The sequence below is a fragment of the Heterodontus francisci genome, chromosome 21, assembly GCF_036365525.1.
Source record: "Heterodontus francisci isolate sHetFra1 chromosome 21, sHetFra1.hap1, whole genome shotgun sequence".
Classification (NCBI taxonomy): domain Eukaryota; kingdom Metazoa; phylum Chordata; class Chondrichthyes; order Heterodontiformes; family Heterodontidae; genus Heterodontus; species Heterodontus francisci.
In genome coordinates this window covers 81363329-81382308 of record NC_090391.1, presented here as the reverse complement: position 1 = coordinate 81382308, position 18980 = coordinate 81363329, and the positions used below count along the sequence as shown (strand labels likewise).

The 18980-nt window shown below is 45.3% G+C and overlaps 1 pseudogene; it reads left to right on the top strand.

Annotated features, from left to right (window-relative positions):
• The first annotated feature begins 900 nt into the window (after positions 1-900).
• On the top strand, positions 901-18518 carry LOC137381178 (G-protein coupled receptor 15-like; annotated as a pseudogene).
• Positions 18519-18980: the final 462 nt, after the last annotated feature.

The window sequence follows — 18980 nt, the reverse complement described above, 5'->3', positions numbered from 1 at the left end:
GTATTTATTGATGACCATCTTATTTTGAGGAAATGCAGAACTGGTCACCAGCAAAGTGAAAATATCAGGTCCACGTTTTCCCTCTGTAACCCTTTTTTTTATTTTAAAGGCCTCTATTAGTTCAACAATCATCCTTCTCTTATCGACTTAATGGAGCCACAACAGATCCCAATAACTATAATCTCCCTGCTATGGTATTATTTTTGTGAAGAATATGTGCACCTGCTGGTTACCCTGGATATTTTTATCATGTGTAGTCCAGATGAGTAAACATTATTCACGTGTTCAATCACCACATTTATAATACGTTATTATGACACTTTTCTTCTGACGATATTCCTGTAGAAATGAAAGCCTGTGCTGTGATCACATTTGCATCGACTCAATAAATTCCCTTTTCAATTTAACTCATTTATACATCAGAGGGAGTGGTCCAAGACGTATGAGTGTCTCTGATCCGAGGGACTGGTTCGAATCAGGGAGGAATTTCTTCGAACCCAGGGAGTGATTTGATTCCAGGATGGGTTCCTACATTGGGAGTGGTTGTAGACCGGGTGCAGTTCTCCAGTCTACCCATTCTTGGGCTCCACGTTGTTATATTTAACTATTTTACCAGCGTCTGATGAGCGGTGTGCTGTACCTGCCCGTCCAGGATTTGTTAAATCTGGAAGTGCTGGGGTTGGAGGCAGGTTGGGGTCATGGACCCGATCTGACCTGATCCCAATCCACACGGTTTTGGTGCTCAAATCCTTCCTGCCAGGGTTGAGGAGCGGAGAATGTTTTTCAGTAATTTTCAGCCATTTTTCCCTTCTCTCCTTTACAGTTAATTTAGTCTCAATTGTGATCCTATCCAAGGGAAATTGCGGACTCTCCAGCTGCACCACCCGTTACCTGGTGACCATGTCAACAGCGGATCTACTGGTCATTATAACTGAGACCATACTCCGGAGAATCAATGATTATTATTTCCCATTAAATTTCCTTGATCTCACCTCTGTGTGTCGCTCTATCTATGTCTTGATCCGTGCAGCCATCGACTGTTCGGTTTGGTTCACCATCGCTTTCACATTTGATCGATTTGTCGCCATTTGTCGCCAGAAGCTGAAATCGAAATATTGCACCAGGAAAACTGCGACTGTGGTTCTATCAACAACTGGCATTCTGCTCCTTCTAAAAAATATTCCTGTCTACTTTAGATTTAAACCTTTTCTGGAAATCGACAACGTAGAATGGCGCTGCACTAATAACCAAAGCTATTTTACTGACCCTCGATGGATTGGATTCAGAATGTTTGAAAAAGCTTTAACACCAATAATGCCATTCAGTTTAATTCTGTTGCTGAACGCTCTGACGTTCAGACACATTTTAGTGACCAGTCGAGTTCGTCAGAGACTGAGGGGTCAGAGCAAGAAAGATAATTACAGTGACTCTGAAATGGAGAGAAGGAGGAAGTCTATGATTTTACTCTTCACCATATCTGGCACCTTCATATTTCTGTGGTTGGTGTATGTGAAATATATTTTTCGCATTGGTCATTTATTAGATGATGATTCTTATTATATCTTTGAAAATGTTGCATATATGCTGCGGAATTTAAGTTGCTGTGGAAACACATTTATTTATGTGGCCGTTCAGTCCGAGTTCAGAGAGCAGTTAAAGAGTGGGGTGAAATATCCAGTTCCATCAATTATTAAATTAATTAATAAACAAAGCAACTGAAACCAGCTTAAAGATCCAGTAATTAATGGACAAGAGGTGACCGCTGGACGTCCAGAAGAAAATGGCCTGCAGGAGTAAAAACAAAGCCGAGAGCTGTTAGTGACGGGAAGAGTGGGTCGAGAGCAAGAGGATGGGAAGTAAATTAGCAGGAATCAAAAAAGATAACGAGCAGTGAGCAAAGGGAAAGAGATGACCTTCGTCAAGGAGTCGGGAGGAGAGTGATTGCGCTCCCTAAAGGAACTGATGTGAAAGAAGCTTGAACTGGATATGACACCTATCATTAAACAAGAACCATGCAGTTTAATAAGTATGCTAACTGACTTGATCAATTAAATATATCTGTCGAAGAAAACATTTATATTTAAAAACAGCATTGCTTCCTGATGTTCCACGAGGCACATTTATTCTTAATTGCTTTGGCACCCTGGGAATGTTGAGGTGAATTGTTTACGATAGTTGGCATTGTTGAGAAGAAGATGAAACATTGATTGTCCAACTGCTTTGTATGAGCAAGGATGTGTTATTTGTTCACACAATGAAACGTTAACTCCAGGAGCCTAGTAAATAAGAGATGGACATGCTTTCAGCGTACTCCACTGCAATTACAGAGGTGCAGTGACGGCAGTTGAACCACATGGTAAACTAATGGAAGAGGTAATTCAAAGGATATCACAATAAGGAATCGGAAGCCCAAAAGATGGAAACTCAGAGTCTTTGCTGGTACAGTTTCCAATGGTGTCTGTTGTGTAATTATTCTGAAACACAGGTCAACGTAATGTCAATTCAGTGACAGGAGAACAAAGTCATCGCCTGTGCCGGCAACATTCAAGGAATCCTGGTCTTGAAGGATAAGAAACGTCCATGTTGTCGTCAGTGCATTTTTGTTAAGTATTTAGAACATCTTGCTTAATAAATTATACTGGGTTCATAACTAGCCATTATTTGTAACATGCTCGGTCAGGCACAACTGAGAATCCCATTGTAATAAATTGAAAATTCAGAACTGAGAATTTTTAACTAAAAGTGTTTTAGCCTCAAAACCCCAAAACATACAATGGTGCAACTTGGGGCCAGACGTTGAAAAAGGCTAAAACGAAATGACTTGTTGTGAAGTTGAGTGGCATCTTGCTCTGATTAGTCTGAACAACTGCTTTCATTCAAGGAAAGGAATACAAAAAGGGGAACAACCAGACATAGATCCGCAAGACCTGTAAATAAGATGCCATTTGAATTACCATAAAAAAGATTGGTCAAAAGCATAGAACGAATATCAATGGAGAAGAGGAATAATTTAGTATTTGAAGCTTCCAAGAACCAAAGAATCATAGAAGCATAAAATGTCGAAGGCACAGAAAGAGGCCACTTTGACCCATCCTGGCTGAGCCAGCCGAAAAAGGATCCACCTATTCCACTCCCACCTTCTAGCATTTGGTTCATAGCCCTGCAGATTATGGGAGCTGAGGTGCATATCCAGACACCTTTTCAATGATTAGAGAGTCTCTGCCTCAGCTACCCTTTCAGGCAGTGAGGTTCAGATCACTACCATCCTCTGGGTGAAAAAATGTTGTCCTCATCTCCCCTCTATTTTTCTAGCAATCAGTTTAAAGCTCTGCCCCCTCGTCACTGACCTCTCTGATAAGGCGAATAAGTCCTTCACATCCACTCTATCCAGGCTCCTCAGATTTTGTACATTTCAATCAGATCTCCTCTCAGCCTTCTCTGCTCCAAGGAGAATAACCACACCTGTGCAATTTTCCTCGTGCCTGCATTTTTCCAGTCCTGGCAACATCCTCGTAAATCTCCTCTGTACCCTCTATCGTGCAATTACATCCTTAATGCAATGAGGTGACCAGAACTGCACACAGTACTCAAGTTGTGACCGAACCAGTGAGTTATACAGTTCCAGCGTAACCCCCCTGCTCTTATATTCTATACTGCAGCTAATAAAATAAAGGATTCCATATGCCTTCTGAACCACCTTATCGACCTGTCCTGCTACCTTCAGGGATCTGTGGACATTGACTCCAAGGTCCCTCACTTCTCAGTATGTTCTCATTTATCGTGTCCTCCTTTGTCTTGTGTTCGAGTGAGGTGAGGCTTATGAAGGTTTGAGTCAAGTTTAATATTGTTCGAAGGCGTGTGAAAGAGTTGCAGTGAATGGAGCAGTGAGTGGGGCTGGTAGTGTAGTTGGTAGGAAGTGATATACGAGGATGCATTCATTGACGTTGACCACTTGTATGGGGCCATTAAACTTCTTGCAGCACTGATACCACATCCTTGGTGCCAGACCGGTGTCATTGACTGCCTTATGGAGCGCCTCATGGCCCAATGAGGCAACGAATTTCTCAACTCCTGTCCAGTTCCTGCAAGAACTCCAGTGCAGCATCCTAAAACCCTGACATACTGTCTTGAATCTTGAACCAAAACAATTTCTTCCAAAAGTTCTTCAAATGTTATCCAAGCATTTTCAGCACCTACTGCCGCCTTTCAGAGTTGCAGTCTGGGTCGAAATTGTGAAGTCTAGCTTTAAATAATGCTGACCTGGTCCGAACCTGGGCTACCTGCTGAGGCATGCATTCACATCTTATTCATAGAATGATCATGCAGCACTAAATCAGCATGCTGCCTGCATGACTTTTAATAGGCGCAGGGTCATCCCTGTGCCTGTTTTCAGGGGCTCTCCACTTTGGCCCTCTGACATTCCTTCTGTGACGTTATTGTGGGAGCACCTTCGCCACTCGGAATGCAGCAGCTCAAGATGGCCGACCACTGTTTACTCATGGTAACTAAGGATGTGATACTGATCCTGACAATGTCTCCCATATTATGAGAACAGACAGAAAGGAGATAAAATGGGCATATAATGAATGATTTTAAAATTTGCTAATTGAAATAAATTGAGACCTTTGATCAGAGCAGAGCTCCACTGAAAAAATTGTCAATACAACGTGGCTGACAATGCCAATTGTACATGAGGATTGGACAGGATGACTTCTGCTATAACAGAATGATGGAATCATACAGCACTGACTGAGCCCAACTGACCCATTGTACCTCTGGCAGCTCTTGAAAGAGCCAAACACTTAATTTATTTGCTCTGCCGTTTCCATCTCCATGCACGATCATCACTAGCAACACCCACCCACAATATACCATAGACATAGAGAAATACAGCACTGAAACAGGCCCTTTGGCCCACCGAGTCTGTGCCGACCAACAACCACCCATTGTATACTAATCTTACGTTAATCCTATATTTCCTACCACATCCCCACCATCTCCCTACACTCGGGGCAACTTGCAATGGCCAATTTACCTATCAACCTGCACGTCTTTGGCTGTGGGAGGAAACCAGAGCACCTGGCAGAAACCCACGCAGTAACAGGGAGAACTTTCAAACTCGGCACAGGCAGTACCCAGAACTGAACCCGGGTCACTGGAGCTGTGAGGCTACGGTGCTAACCACTGCGCCACTGTGCCACACATGCAGGAATTTATTCAGTTACATTTTGAAAATTGCGATTGGGTCTGCGTCCACCATCCTTTCTTCCACAGCATTCCAGATCACAACAACTCATTGCATTAAAAAAATAAACTCTTAATCTTTCCTCAGGTTGCATGTCAAACACTTTAAAGTTATACCTGCTGGTTGTCCACCCTTTCTATGAGGGGAACCCGACTTTTCTTTTTCACTCCATCACAACGCCTGATAATTGTGGCACCTCAATGAAATCTTGCATTTAAATTCTTGCTCCTTCGATTGGAATTCTGCCTTCTCCAGTACCTCCACAAAGGGTGTTCTTCATCCCTGATATGATGCAATACTCTCCTGACCCTCTGTAAGACCTTGACATCCTTCTGACAGTGTGGTATCGAGAATTGTATACAATACTCCAGATGAGGCTGAATCGGTGATTTATCAACTTTGAACATACCTTTCTTGCTTTGGTGCTCTCTGCCTCTATTCACAAAGATAAGTAACCTGTACTGCTTTGCAACCTCTCCTACCATCATTAAGAACAATTTTAGATGCAGGTCTATTTTCTCCTGCACCCATATATAAGAGCATTTGTCCTAATAACGATGCCCCTGGGAATACCACTGTATACTTTTCCCAGTTTGTACAACCGTTTACCACAATACTTCTCTCTGTGTCCCTTACCCAAAGACATTTCCACACTGTCACTGCCTCTTTACTCCATGGGTTTCATTTTTCTTTTCAAGGCACGAAAATGGCCTATCATTGCAGAACTTTTGTAAGTCCATATACATAAATTGAACCTCTTTACACTCATCAACCCTCTCTGTTATTCATTAAAGAACTCTATTGCGACCATGCTCCCTGACATGTCTTAGGTACGTTGTACAAAGCCATAAATATTTTTGTCCTGGATTCTGTCCTCCAGAAATTTCCCCACCAGCGACATTGGCCTGAGTGCCTGCAGCTACAGGGTTTATTCCTCTCTCTTTCCTCCCCCTGTGGGGTGGCACAGTGGCGCAGTTGTTAGCACCACAGCCTCCCAACTCCAGTAACTCGGGATCAGTTGTGGGTTCTGCCTGTGCGGAGTTTGAAGGATATCCCTGTGACTGCGTGGGTTTCCGCCGAGTGCTCTGGTTTCTTCTCACAGCCAAAGACTTGCTGGTTAATAGGTAAATTGGCCAGCGTAAATTACCCCCAATGTGTATCGGTGGTAGGAGAATTGTGGCGATGTGGTACGGAACATGGGGTTAATGCAGGATTAGTATAAATGGGTGGTTGCTGGTTGGCACAGACTCGGTGGGATGAAGAGCCTCTTCCAGTGCTGTATCGCGCTCTCTCACTCTTTGTATTAACCAGTAGGTAACGGTTGCAACCTCCATATCCTCTGGTACCACTACCACATCCAAGAGGAATTACAATATTTGTTTCCCATTGCCTCCATTATTTCCACCTTTCCTTCCATCAGCAATCCTCATACATCCCAATTGAATCCGATAAGTATTATACTTTAATGTGTATAGTGCTGGATTGAAAAGGGTTAACTGAACCTGTTTGTTAAGTGAGTGTAATTAATGTTATTCTCCATTGGCCCCAGTAGTGTCTCTGGAGGTTTCTTCCTTCTATTAATAGGAGACTGCTTGCCGTGTGTTTGGCTGAATCATCTCTGGCACTAGCAGGAATCAGCTTCTCCAAAGAAAGGGAGAAGAACGGTATGAATCTGAGAACAACAGATAGGAATGTTACAACAATGGATCAGAATCTGAGACCATTAGATTGGAATATTATAACAATGAGAAGGAGCTTCTCCTGGGAGTTTGACTACCTTTCTTATTATTATGATTTGCTGACATTAGATCTTCGAGTCCTGTATTCCCTTCTGGTTATTCAAAAGATCTATTATCCAATTCTCGCTGTTGTTGGTGTCGCCGGTAAGTCACTGTGTCCAGTTATTTCGATGGTCATGCTCAGCTTTCGTATTATTTATTTTCGCCTCCTTGCTGCTGTTTTTTCTCTCTGGTGTGATAAATATCATACGTTTTTGATTCTCTCCATATAACTGACGTCCCATCCCCGTGGTACAAAGATATTAATGCTCCTCCAACACCTTCCCTAGTCCTTGAACTCTTTCCCGAAGTGTGATTAAGGTTGTGAATAGTGGACTGCTAATTGCATGTAATTACAGAAAACACTTGATAAGGTCCTGTATGGGAGGCTGTAAGCAAAAGCCGAATCATGGTTACAAAATCAGCTCAGCGGCAGGACTGTCAGCAGTAACAAAAGACAGATACTCTCATTGGCAGGGTGGTACTCTCAGTGTCTGTCAAGTATCAGTGTTGGGGCCTCAGCCACTATATTAATTAATGATTTGGTTAATGGTATAAAAGCACTTATGCAACTTTGCAAGTGAAGCAATGAAGGGCAGCATTGCAATATAGATAGAAGGGTAAAACTACAGGATGTATTGACAAATTAAGCGAATGGAGAAAACTATTCAGATTTTATTTCAATGTAGAAAAATGCGAGGTCATTCACTTTGGACGTACAAATGATAGAGCAGGGCACTTCATTCATGATAAAAAAGCTAGAAATTGTGAAGATGCTAAAAGATTTGGCAGCCCAGGTACATAGATCATGAAAACATCGTGAGCCGGTGGAGACAAGAATGCAAATAACATGACTAGAATTATATAATTATATCCAGAGTGCTGGAATATCAGGGCAAATAAGTCATGTTCCACCTTGACAAAACCCTGGCTGGACAACACCTGGAGTGCTGCAAGCAGTTCTGGAAACCATATGGTAGGAAGGGTAATAAAACCAACATACTTCAGAGGCTGGAAATGTAAAATAAAAACAAAAAAGTGCTGGTATTACTCAGAAAGTCTGGCAGCATCTGTGGAGAGAGAGAAAGAGAATTGACGTTTCAAGTCTGTGATCGTAAATCGGAACTGGCAAACGTTGAATGTAATTCGTTTTAAGCAAGTTAAGGGAGGCGGTGTGGAGGGGGGGCGGTGGTGAATGGACGTGGGGAAGAGAAGGTGTTTGATAGGGCAGATGGCAGGAGAGATTAAACAACAAAGCTGTCCTGGCTAAAGGCAAAGACGGTGTTCATGTTTGTGGTGAAAGACAAAGCATTAGTCCAGAGGGAGCGTTAATAGCAAAATAATGAGCAGCTCTGACGACATGAAAAACCGACACGTGGTTAAATAAATACAATTAAATATGACATAAAGGCCAGTCATGCTTGAGCTATTCAACTCAATGTTCAGTCCACAAGGCTGTAGAGTGCCTAATCAAAAGATCAAGTGTTGCTGCTTGACCTTGGGTTGATGATCACTGGAAGACTGGACCGGAAGCTCGATGACTTGCTTTCAGAATGAACAGCGGTGTTCCACAAAATGGTCACACAATCTACGTTTGTTCTCTTCAATGTATAGGAGACCCCATTGTGAGCAGCGAATGCAGCATACTAAATTGAAAAAGGTACAATTAAATCGCTGCTACACCTGGGAGGAATGTTTGGAGCCTTCGATGGTGAGGAGAAAGAGATAAAACGGCAGGCACTACACCTCCTGCGATTGCATGGGAAGGTGCCATGGGAAGGGGACGAGGTGTCGTTGGTAATGGAGGAGTGGACCAGATTATCGTGGAGAGAATAATCCCTTCGAAATGCCGAAAGGAGAGGGGAAGGGAAGATGTGTTTGCTGGTGGCATCACTCTGGAATTGTAGAATTGGCAGAGGATGAGCCTTTCGATGTGAAGGCGAGTGGGGTGGAAAGTGAGGACAAGCGGAACCCTGTCGTGGTTCTTGGGGGAAGGGGAAGGGTTGAGGGCAGAAGCGTGGGAAATGAGCCTGGAACGGTTGAGGGCCCTGTCAACCACATTGCAATGGATACCTCAGTTGAGGAGAAAGAAAGAGATGTTAGAAGCGCTGTTGTGGAAGGTTGCATCATCAGCGCAGTTGCGTCGGAGACAGAGTAGCTGTGAGAATGTGGTGGAGTCCTTACAGGAAACAGGGTGCAAGGAGATGTAACCAAGGTAGCCGTGGCAATCTCTGGGCTTATAATGAGTATTGGTGGACAGCCAGAGATGGAAAAAAAGCGAACTCGAGGAAGGGAATGGAAGTGTCGGAGGTGGGCCCTGTAAAGGTGACAGAAGGGTGGAAATTGGAAGAAAGTTGATAACCGTTCCCAGTTCTGGGCGGGTGCAGGAAACGGCACAGATACAGTCACAATGTACCGAAAAAGAGATGAGGGAGTGAGCCAGAGTCGGACTGCAACAAGGAATGTTCGACATATCACACAAAAAGACAAGCAGAACTAGAACCCATGCCAGTCACCATGGCAAAACCTTTCACTTGAAGGAAGTGAGTAGAGTTGAAGGAGACGTTCTTCAATGTGAGAACATGTTCAGCCAGGCGCAGCAGGGTGGTGCTGGATGGGGACTGGTTGGTCCGCTGTTTAAGGAAGAAGCGCAGAGCCCCCAAACTGTCTCGGTGGGGGATGGAGCTGGAGAGAGATTGGACGGCCATAGTGAAGAGGATAGGATTAGGGCCGGGAAAGTAGAAATTGTCAAAATGAGGTCGACCGAAAAGGCAAGGATGTAGCTGGAAAGAGACTGTACCAACAGAGAAAAGATGCAGTCAATATCGAATGAAACAATTTCAGTGGGGCAGGAACAGGCTGAAACGATGAGGCTCCCGGGACAGACCTGTTTGTGGATTTTAGGAAGGAGGTAGAAGGGGGCTGTGCAGGTTTTTACGACCATCAAGTTGGCAACTGCAGAGGGGAGATCTCCAGAGGGGATCAGGTCAGTGACAGTCCTGGTGACAGTGGCTTGATTTTCGGTGATGGGGTCATGGTCCAGAGGCAGGTAGGAAGAAGTATCTGATATTTGGCACTCAGCCTCTGCAAGGTAGAGGTGGGTAGCCAGACAACAACAGCACCACCCTTGTCACCACTGCCTTCTCAAATATATTCAAAGAACAAAGAACAGCACAGCACAGGAACAGGCCATTCGGCCCTCCAAGCCTCGGCCGATCTTGATGCCTGCCTAAACTAACACCTTCTGCGCTTCCGGGGCCCATATCCCTCTATTCCCTTCCTATTCATTTATTTGTCAAGATGTCTCTTAAACGTCGCTATCGTATCTGCTTCCACCACCTCCCCTGGCAGCATGTTCCAGGCACTCACCACCCTCTGTATGTAAAATGTGCCTCGCACATCCCCTCTAAACTTTGCCCCTCGCTCCATAAAACTATTTCCCCCAGTAACTGACTCTTCCACCCTAGGAAAACGCTTCTGACTATCCACTCTGTCCATGCCGCTCATAACTTTGTAAACCTCTATCATGTCGCCCTTCCACCTCCGTCGTTCCAGTGAAAACAACCCGAGTTTTTCCAACCTCTCCTCATAGCTAATGCCCTCCAGACCAGGCAACATCCTGCTACACCTCCTTTGTACCCTCTCCAAAGCCTCCACGTCCTTATGGTAGTGTGGCGACCAGAATTGCACGCAATATTCTAAGTGTGGCCTAACTAAGGTTCTGTACAGCTGCAACATGACTTGCCAATGTTTATACTCTATGCCCCGACCGATGAAGGAAAGCATGCCGTACGCCTTCTTGACTACCTTATCCACCTGCGTTGCCACTTTCCGTGACCTGTGGATCTCTCTGCCTGTCAATACTCCTAAGGGTTCTGCCATTTACTGTATATCTCCCACCTGCATTATACCTTCCAAAATGCATTTCCTCACATTTGTCCAGATTAAACTCCATCTACCATTTCTCCGCCCAAGTCTCCAATGATCGAAATCCTGCTGTATCCTCTAACAATTCTCATCATTATCCGCAACTCCACCAACCTTTGTGCCGTCCGCAAACTGACTAATCAGACCAGATAAATTTTCCTCCAAATCATTTTTATGTACTACAAACAGCAAAGGCCCCAGCACTGATCCCTGCGGAACACCACAAGTCACATCCCTCCATTCAGAAAAACACCCATCCACTGATACCCTCTGTCTTCTATGACCGAGCCAGTTCTGTATGCATCTTGCCAGCTCACCTCTGATCCCGTGTGACTTCACCTTTGTTGTCTTCCCCACGCACTCCCCGCATCCCACGTCAATTGCTTAAAACCTAATTCTTTTCTAACTTGCGCCAGTTCTGATGGAAGGTCACAGACCTGAAATGTTAACTCTGTTTCTCTCTCCACAGACATGCTGAGTAATTCCAGCACTTTATGTTTTTATCTTAGGAATAGTACTAATAATTTCCTGCCAGGGAGTGTGGCGTAGATTTATCACAGTGCTACGTGAACCCCAAGGTTTAAATAACGAGTAGTGACTACACAAACTGGGGTTGTATTCCTCCCTCGAAATTACAAGGAACCAGGAAGTGTCCAAGCTGTGAAATGGAACAGATAGTGTAGATAGAGAGAAACTGCTTCCTTTGGTTGTGAAGTCAAGAACTAGGGGCATAGTAGGAAGATTCAGAGCAGATCAAACCGTTCAAAGCTAGTCTTCCATGATGTCTGTTTGCCATAAGCAGCAGGGAAAATGTATTCCACCACAATTCGTAACCTCATGGCATGGCCTAGTTTTCGCTCAACTGATGCCATCAAACCAGGCAACCAATCCTTGTTCAATCAGGAAGCTGCACGCAACAGACAGAGCTGTGCGATCTCACAATCAACTGACTAAGGCTCTGCAATCCAGCCACATCCATTTGTGAACAGTGGTGCTCAACAAAACAATCACCTGGAACAGGATGTTCCACAAATATCCCCAGGATCAATGGCAGCTGAGATTCATATGGAGTGCAGAAAGCAAGGCTGAACGATTGCAAACATCCTCAGGCAGCAATTCCAACTGGATGATTCAATTTGGCCTCCCCCTGAGCTCCTCAACATTACAAATGTCATTCTTCGGCCAATACCATTCAGTACACATGACAGCAAAGAAATGCTGAATTCATTGGATGCAACAAAGACGATAGGACCTGACAATATTCTGGCTAAGGTACAGAAGACGTGTACTCAAGGACTAGGGGCCAATTTAATGAGCCCACGGACTGTACCGGTGGGCCTGGTAATGTGTTGCGTGTCCATCCAGCACATGGGCAACCACCGCACAGCGATTACACATCAATGGGCATTTCTCGTAGGGGAGTCACAGGTCCCCACTAGTCACGTGGCGGGGGAGGGAACAGTCATTGATTAGTGCCTCAGATGACTCTGGAGCATGTGCTGGTTTCATATTTAAAGGCCTGCCAGCCTTCCATTCACTCCTGCCCGGATTGCTTGGCAGCTAGGTGCAGCCTACAACATTGTCTCACTACTTCCATTAGCAGCTTCAACGTCCACCACCACCCATCACCCTCCTGGGCCCAATTCCTCAACGAGGGCAAAAGACGATGGCTGAGAAAGACTTACAGAGTGGGCCCACGGTGCAGTGATGCCTCCCTGTAGATTCATCTCCAGTCTGCAAGAGAAAAACGGGAAGTTCTCTTCCCCCAGATTGACAAGAGGAGGTCCTCCCGCCTGAACAAGCAAACCTTGATGGAGATCACAGTGGAGGTTAACAGCCAAGCGGTCAACCAGCACAACTGAGTTCAGCGCTGGAAGAGGGTCAATGTCCTCTTGCGTTCTGTCAAGGCGACTCCTCCATGCCTTTTTGAGGATTGCATGTGCCTATGCTGGAAGTTGTGGGACATGGGGAGGGTAACTGTGAGAGACGGTGGCTAGTGGATAGCGTTCTGTCACATCCTCATAGGTGCATGGCTGTCTGTCGGCCACAGGCTCCTTCATAGCTCACCCCCTTACACCCTTCCCCTGACAACGAGTGCCAGCACGAGAGACATCAGATTCCCCAGGAGGGGATGAGAGGTTTAAATTGGCTTAGCTACCATGTTGTTCTCTAAGCCATTCTCCACTATCTACATCTTTGCTCTTGTGGAACAAGAGGGCCCATAATAGAAGGGAGATGGCCCAGACATTCGGAAGGCCAGATCTATGTCCACTCACCTCCACTGAGGAACAGGCCTTGGAACGTGCTGGCATCCATGGCTGCCACGCTGTATCAGATGGGCAGAATGAAGTCCAGGTGCAAGAGACTGAGGATTGCCTCCCATTGGCATGCACATCGATGTTGGAGACACACTTAACTCTTGATTGCCATCAGGAGATCTGCACAGCATAACCTACATATGTTTGTCTTCTCTCAAGCAGGCAGCCATTTCCAGGGATCCGCACGATCAACTGCACAGGCGTCTGCCTCTGAGGAGAAGGATTGCTCAAAGGATGCACCATCCTATCACTCTCTTGCACCCTCTAGCAGCGCACATACCTCCATATCGATGGCTACCTGCTCGGAATTAGAATCAATATGATAAGATGCTGAGAGTGTGACACACGGACCCCAACAGCTGGCTGAGGCTGAGACAGCCAAGTCCGCTGACATTCTGAGAACTGTGTGTGGCCAGGCTCATGCTGGGCCCCAGGATGATGACAAGCCTTTGGTGTCAACAACAGAGGGTATGCTGGAGTTGCAGAGAGGTAAGGCCCCATTTGGAGGAGATGCCAGAGAGCAAGTGCAACCATAGGTGGACGATGAAGGGGTACATTCATGCCATGACTGTCGCCAGGATTCAGGCCTATGAGAGCAGCACTTCGTCCATCAAGAAACTGCAGACTCTGATGGAGCCCTAGATCTCAAAGATGCACACAGAGCTGCACATGGTCGCCTAGACCATGAGCTCAATGGAGCAGTGACAAGGCAAGAGAAGAAACAGGAGATGAAGGCTTCTGCAGCTCCTTTGGTGAGCAGGGTGGATTGAGAGAGCCTTCAAAGGGAGGTGGGGAAGCTGACAGCCACATTTAGGGACGCCCCACAGGGCGTTGCAAATGTAGCCACTGGCTTCTCAGCCCTTCCACCAGGCAGCCCAGTTCCAGTAGCTGCCACGCCTCGGGAGAGCTGTGCACCTGTCCAGGACATCTCCAGGCAGCCGGGACTTCCAAGCCTAAGGCAGCTACAGGATGCCCGTCAAAGTCAGCAGAGTCTAAGAGGCAGCTTTGCCAGCAGCCTACCTGAAGCCCAGCTGCTGCCTCCGGTAGCACACTGCATAGGACCACCCACAACCATATTAAAATAACACATAGCCACACTGTAGTTTTCAGGTGTCTACCACATACGTTTTGTGTTCATTAATTAAAATGTCCTCTGTTCTATCAATAGGTTTCATTGTCTGAAAGCCATGTACAATTATGCCTGAAGTGTGAGTTATTGACCTCCCCTTCCCTCTTCGGGCTATACCAATAATACCACTGCCCTCTGTACCATGTAGTGACATCCCTCATTAACATCGTGTCTCCCATGGGCACCAGCATACATTACATCCGCTCACAGGAGTGTGACCACAAATGGACAGAAAGCAAAAGAGTTGATGCATCACCAAAGCAGCAATGCTCCAGCCAGTCTACAGATCACGGCAACGTGTCTCTCCTCAGTGCCGCCAGGTTTTACTGGTCTTCAGTTTGGAGGTGCTTCCGTAGCACCCGCCGTTTGCTGAAACGCATTGTGGTGCAAATGCCGCCCATTGTGTTTTACCACCACTGACAAAAACTGGAACTAACGTCAGTGTGTCAGATATCTGGATGGTCTAAGTTTTTGAAATTCTCCAACCATCCTCCACCCCTAACCCCACTCCAATCCCCCCCCCACCCCAACACCCCAACGTCACAATGCCCGCCCTTGACTACCACAAAGTTTTGCCTAGGTGCACATTAGCCAATTTGAACGCTGGCATCTCCCCGACAACGTGGAAATGTGCCCAAATATGTCCTGTTCACAAAACGCAAGATAGATCTAACCTGTCCAATTACCGTTTCATTCGTCTATTCTTAATCAGCAATAACATGATAGAAGGTGTCGTCAAGAGTGCTATCAAATGGCACTTAGTCAGCTTGCAGATGCTCACGTTTGATTACCCTTATGCCACTCGGCTGCAGACCTCATTATGGCCTTGCTCCAAACACAGGCAAAATAGACACAGCAAGAGGCGAGGTGAGAGTGGTTGCCCTTGATAATAAGGCAGCATTTAATCGACTGTGGCATCAAGGAGTCCTCACAAAATCAAGGAGAAACTTTCTTCTGGATGGAGTCATACCGTGAACAAAGGAAGATGGTATCGGTAGTTGGAGGCTAATAGTCTCAGCACCTGAATATCACAGCAGGAGATTCGCAGTGTTCATCAATGACCTTTCCTCCATCATAAGGACTGAAGTTAGGGTTTTTGCTGATAGTTGCATAGTGTTCAGTACCATTTGCAACTCCTCAGGTATGGAAATAATCCTCTCTCACATGTAACAGGGCCTGTATAATATTTAGGCTTGGGCTAATTTGAAGCAAGTAACATTCGTGCCCCACAGGTGCCAGGTAGTGCAAACATCTAACAACAGAAATTCCATCCATCTCCCCTTGATATTCAACGCCATTATCATCCTTGAATTCCACAACATCAACACACTGAGGATTATCCTCGGCAGAAAGTTAACTGTACCAGCCGTATAAGTACTGCAATGATGAGAGCAAGTCAGTTGTTGGGAAGTCAGCAGCGTTACTCGCCAAAGCCCGTCCAGCATTTGCAAGGCACAAGTTAGGAGTGTGATAGAATGATCTGTACTTTCCTGCTTGAGTGCATCTCCAACAACATACAAGAGGTGTAATACAATTCAAGACAAGCACCCCAATTGATCGGTACCCTTCAGGCAGCGTGTTCCACATTCCAATCACCCTTTGGGTGAAAAAGATTTTCATCAAGTCCATCCTGAACCTGCTGTCCCGAAGCTTTAACTTATGCCTCTTGGCTATGGACACTTCCGTTAAGGGAAAACGTTTCTTCATATCGACCCTATCTATGCCTCTCATAATTTTTTATACAATAATCAGGTCTCCCCCACACCCCCTCAGACTTCTCCACTGTAAGGAAAACAAACCTAGCCTATCCAGTGTCTATTCAGAGCTGAAATTCTCCAGGCCAGGCAACATCCTGGTGAATCCCCTTCGCTCCCTCTCCAGTGGAATCACATCCTTCCTATAGTTCCCAGGGTCCTACCATCTATTGTATATTCCCTTGTCTTATGAGTCCTCCCAAAATGCATCACCTCACACTTCTCAGGATTAAATACCATTTGCCACTACTCCGCCCATTTTACCAGCCCATCTGTATCGTCCTGTAATCTAAGGTTTCCTCATCACTATTTACAGCACCGTCAATTTTCGTGTCATCTGTGAACTTACTGATCATACCTCTGAAATTGAAGTCTAAATCATTAAGGTAGACTGCAAACAGCAAGGGTCCCAACACCGATCACTGCGGTACACCACTGGTCACAGGCTTCCAATCATAAAAAACAACCCTTGGACCATCGCCCTCTGCCTCCTGCCAGTCAGACAATTTTGGATCCAATTTGCTAAATTTCCGTGTATCCCATGGGCTCTTACCTTCTTGAGCAATCTCCCATCCGGGGCCTTATCAAGTTCTGAAGTTCCTGTCGACCACATCAACTGCTTTATCCTCATCAACACACCTCCTCGAAAAATTCAATCACATTTATTAGACATGACCTACCGCTGACAAAACCATGCTGACTATCCTTCATTAAGACCTGCCTCTCCAAGTGGAGATTAATCCTGTCCCTCAGATTTTTTCCAATTAGTTTCCCTACCACTGATGATATGACTCACTGGCCTGCAAATACCTTTTTTTTATTGCTGCTACCCTTCTTGAATAATGGTGCCACATTCGCTGTCCTACAGTCCCTTGGCAGTTCTCCTGTGGCCAGAGAGGATTTGAAAATTTGTGTCAGAGCCGCTGCAATCTCCATCAATTCCTCACATAGCAGCCTGGTATACATATCATCTGGGTCTGGAGATTTATCCACTTTTAAGCCCACTAAAACCTCTAATACCTCCTCCCTTTCAATGCTAATATTCTGAAGTATATTGCATACCCCCTCCCTGATCGCTGCACCGCTTTTTCCATAGTGAACACAGATGAAATGCAATTATTCAAAAACTCACCTACGTCCTCTGGCTCCACATGCCGATTTCCACTTTGGTCCTTAATCGGCCCTCATCATTCCATGGTTATCTTCATGCCCTTAATATGCTTATAAATCACCTTGGGAGTTTCCTTTATCTTGTCCACCCGTGTTTTTTCATGCACGCTCATCGGATTCCTAATTACTTTTTTTAGGAACCCCCGAAACTTTCACATGTACAATCACTCCAGTATATCACTGGACACAGGAACAAATCAGTAAATCTCAATAAGTAAACATTCAAACTGGAGCAGTTGCTCAGAGCCTGATGTATAATTTCCCTGACTATTTCCCTTTCTCACAGTTAACTTGCTGACGATTAGGATCCTGTCTCGTGGAAAGTGTGGTCTCTCCAAATGTGTCACTCGCTACCTGGTGGCCATGGCAGCGGCGGATCTACTGGTCATTATCATTGACCTGATATTGCGGCAGATACCAATTCGTTATCGGGATTCATTTATCTTCCTTTATTACATCCGTGTGTGTAATATCCACGCCATCCTGCTTTATGCAGCCACGGACTGTTCTGTCTGGTTCACAGTTGCTTTCACCTTTGATCGATTTGTGGCTATTTGTTGCCGAAAGCTAAAAGCTAAATATTGCACTGAGAAAACAGCTAATATGATACTTGGAGCAGTGACTGTGCTTAGCGGTTTAAAGGACATCACCTGGTATTTTCTGGTATCAGATAAGTACAGGTTTTGGAACAGCCCTTGGTTTTGTCGTATAAAAGCACATGTTATGATTTCACCAGTCTGGGGTACAATCGCGTTCCTTCATAGCTTTCTAACACCAGGGTTTGCATTTGTTTTGATTCTGATGTTCAATGTTTTTACCGTCAGACACATTGTATATGCCAGCTGAGCCCGAAGACGACTCCGGGCTCACAGCAGTGTGGACAACCCAAAAGACCCAGAAATGAAGAGCAGAAGGAAATCCATAATTTTGCAGTTTTTTATCTCAGCGAATTTCATGCTGTTATGGTCAGAGTTAATGGTGTATTCCATGTGGCAACGGCTGTGGTGGTTAGATTATAAGTCTGTAATTCTACCTGCTTTTGTAAGAGAAATGGGCTTCATGCTGCAGCTCCTGAGTTGCTGCACAAACACTGCGATTTACGTTGTGACCCAGACTCAGTTCAGAGAGCAGTTGAAGAACGTGCTGAAATATCCCTTTTCCCCAATTATTAAAAATAAAGAAATAAATAAACGATGAGAGGTACTGGAGACATTTCAGCATCTGAACGCAATGCTGTCTCAAATTCTAAGAATATATGAAGACCAGAGATAGCAGTAGATCAAACAGCCGCTAGCACCTGCTCCACCCCATTCAACACGATCAGAGCTGTTCTACTGTCCCAACTCCACTTTCCTGTCTGCTTCCCATTTCCCTTCATTCCCTGAAAGAGAAAACAAGATCTGTCTATCTCATCCTTAAATACACTAAATTATGGAGCATCCAGGCCCTCTGAGTTAGCCAATTTCACGGATTCACAACTCTTTGCGAGAAGAGTGCTGCTCCTCGTCTCAGAGCTAAAACATTGACCCCTTATCTTGAGGCTGTGTTCCCGTGTTCTAGATTCCCCAGCCATGGAAAACAACCTCTCTGAATTTACCCTGTCCATCCCTTCAGATTCTTGTACGTTTCACTGAGAAACCACGCATTCCACCTAGCTTC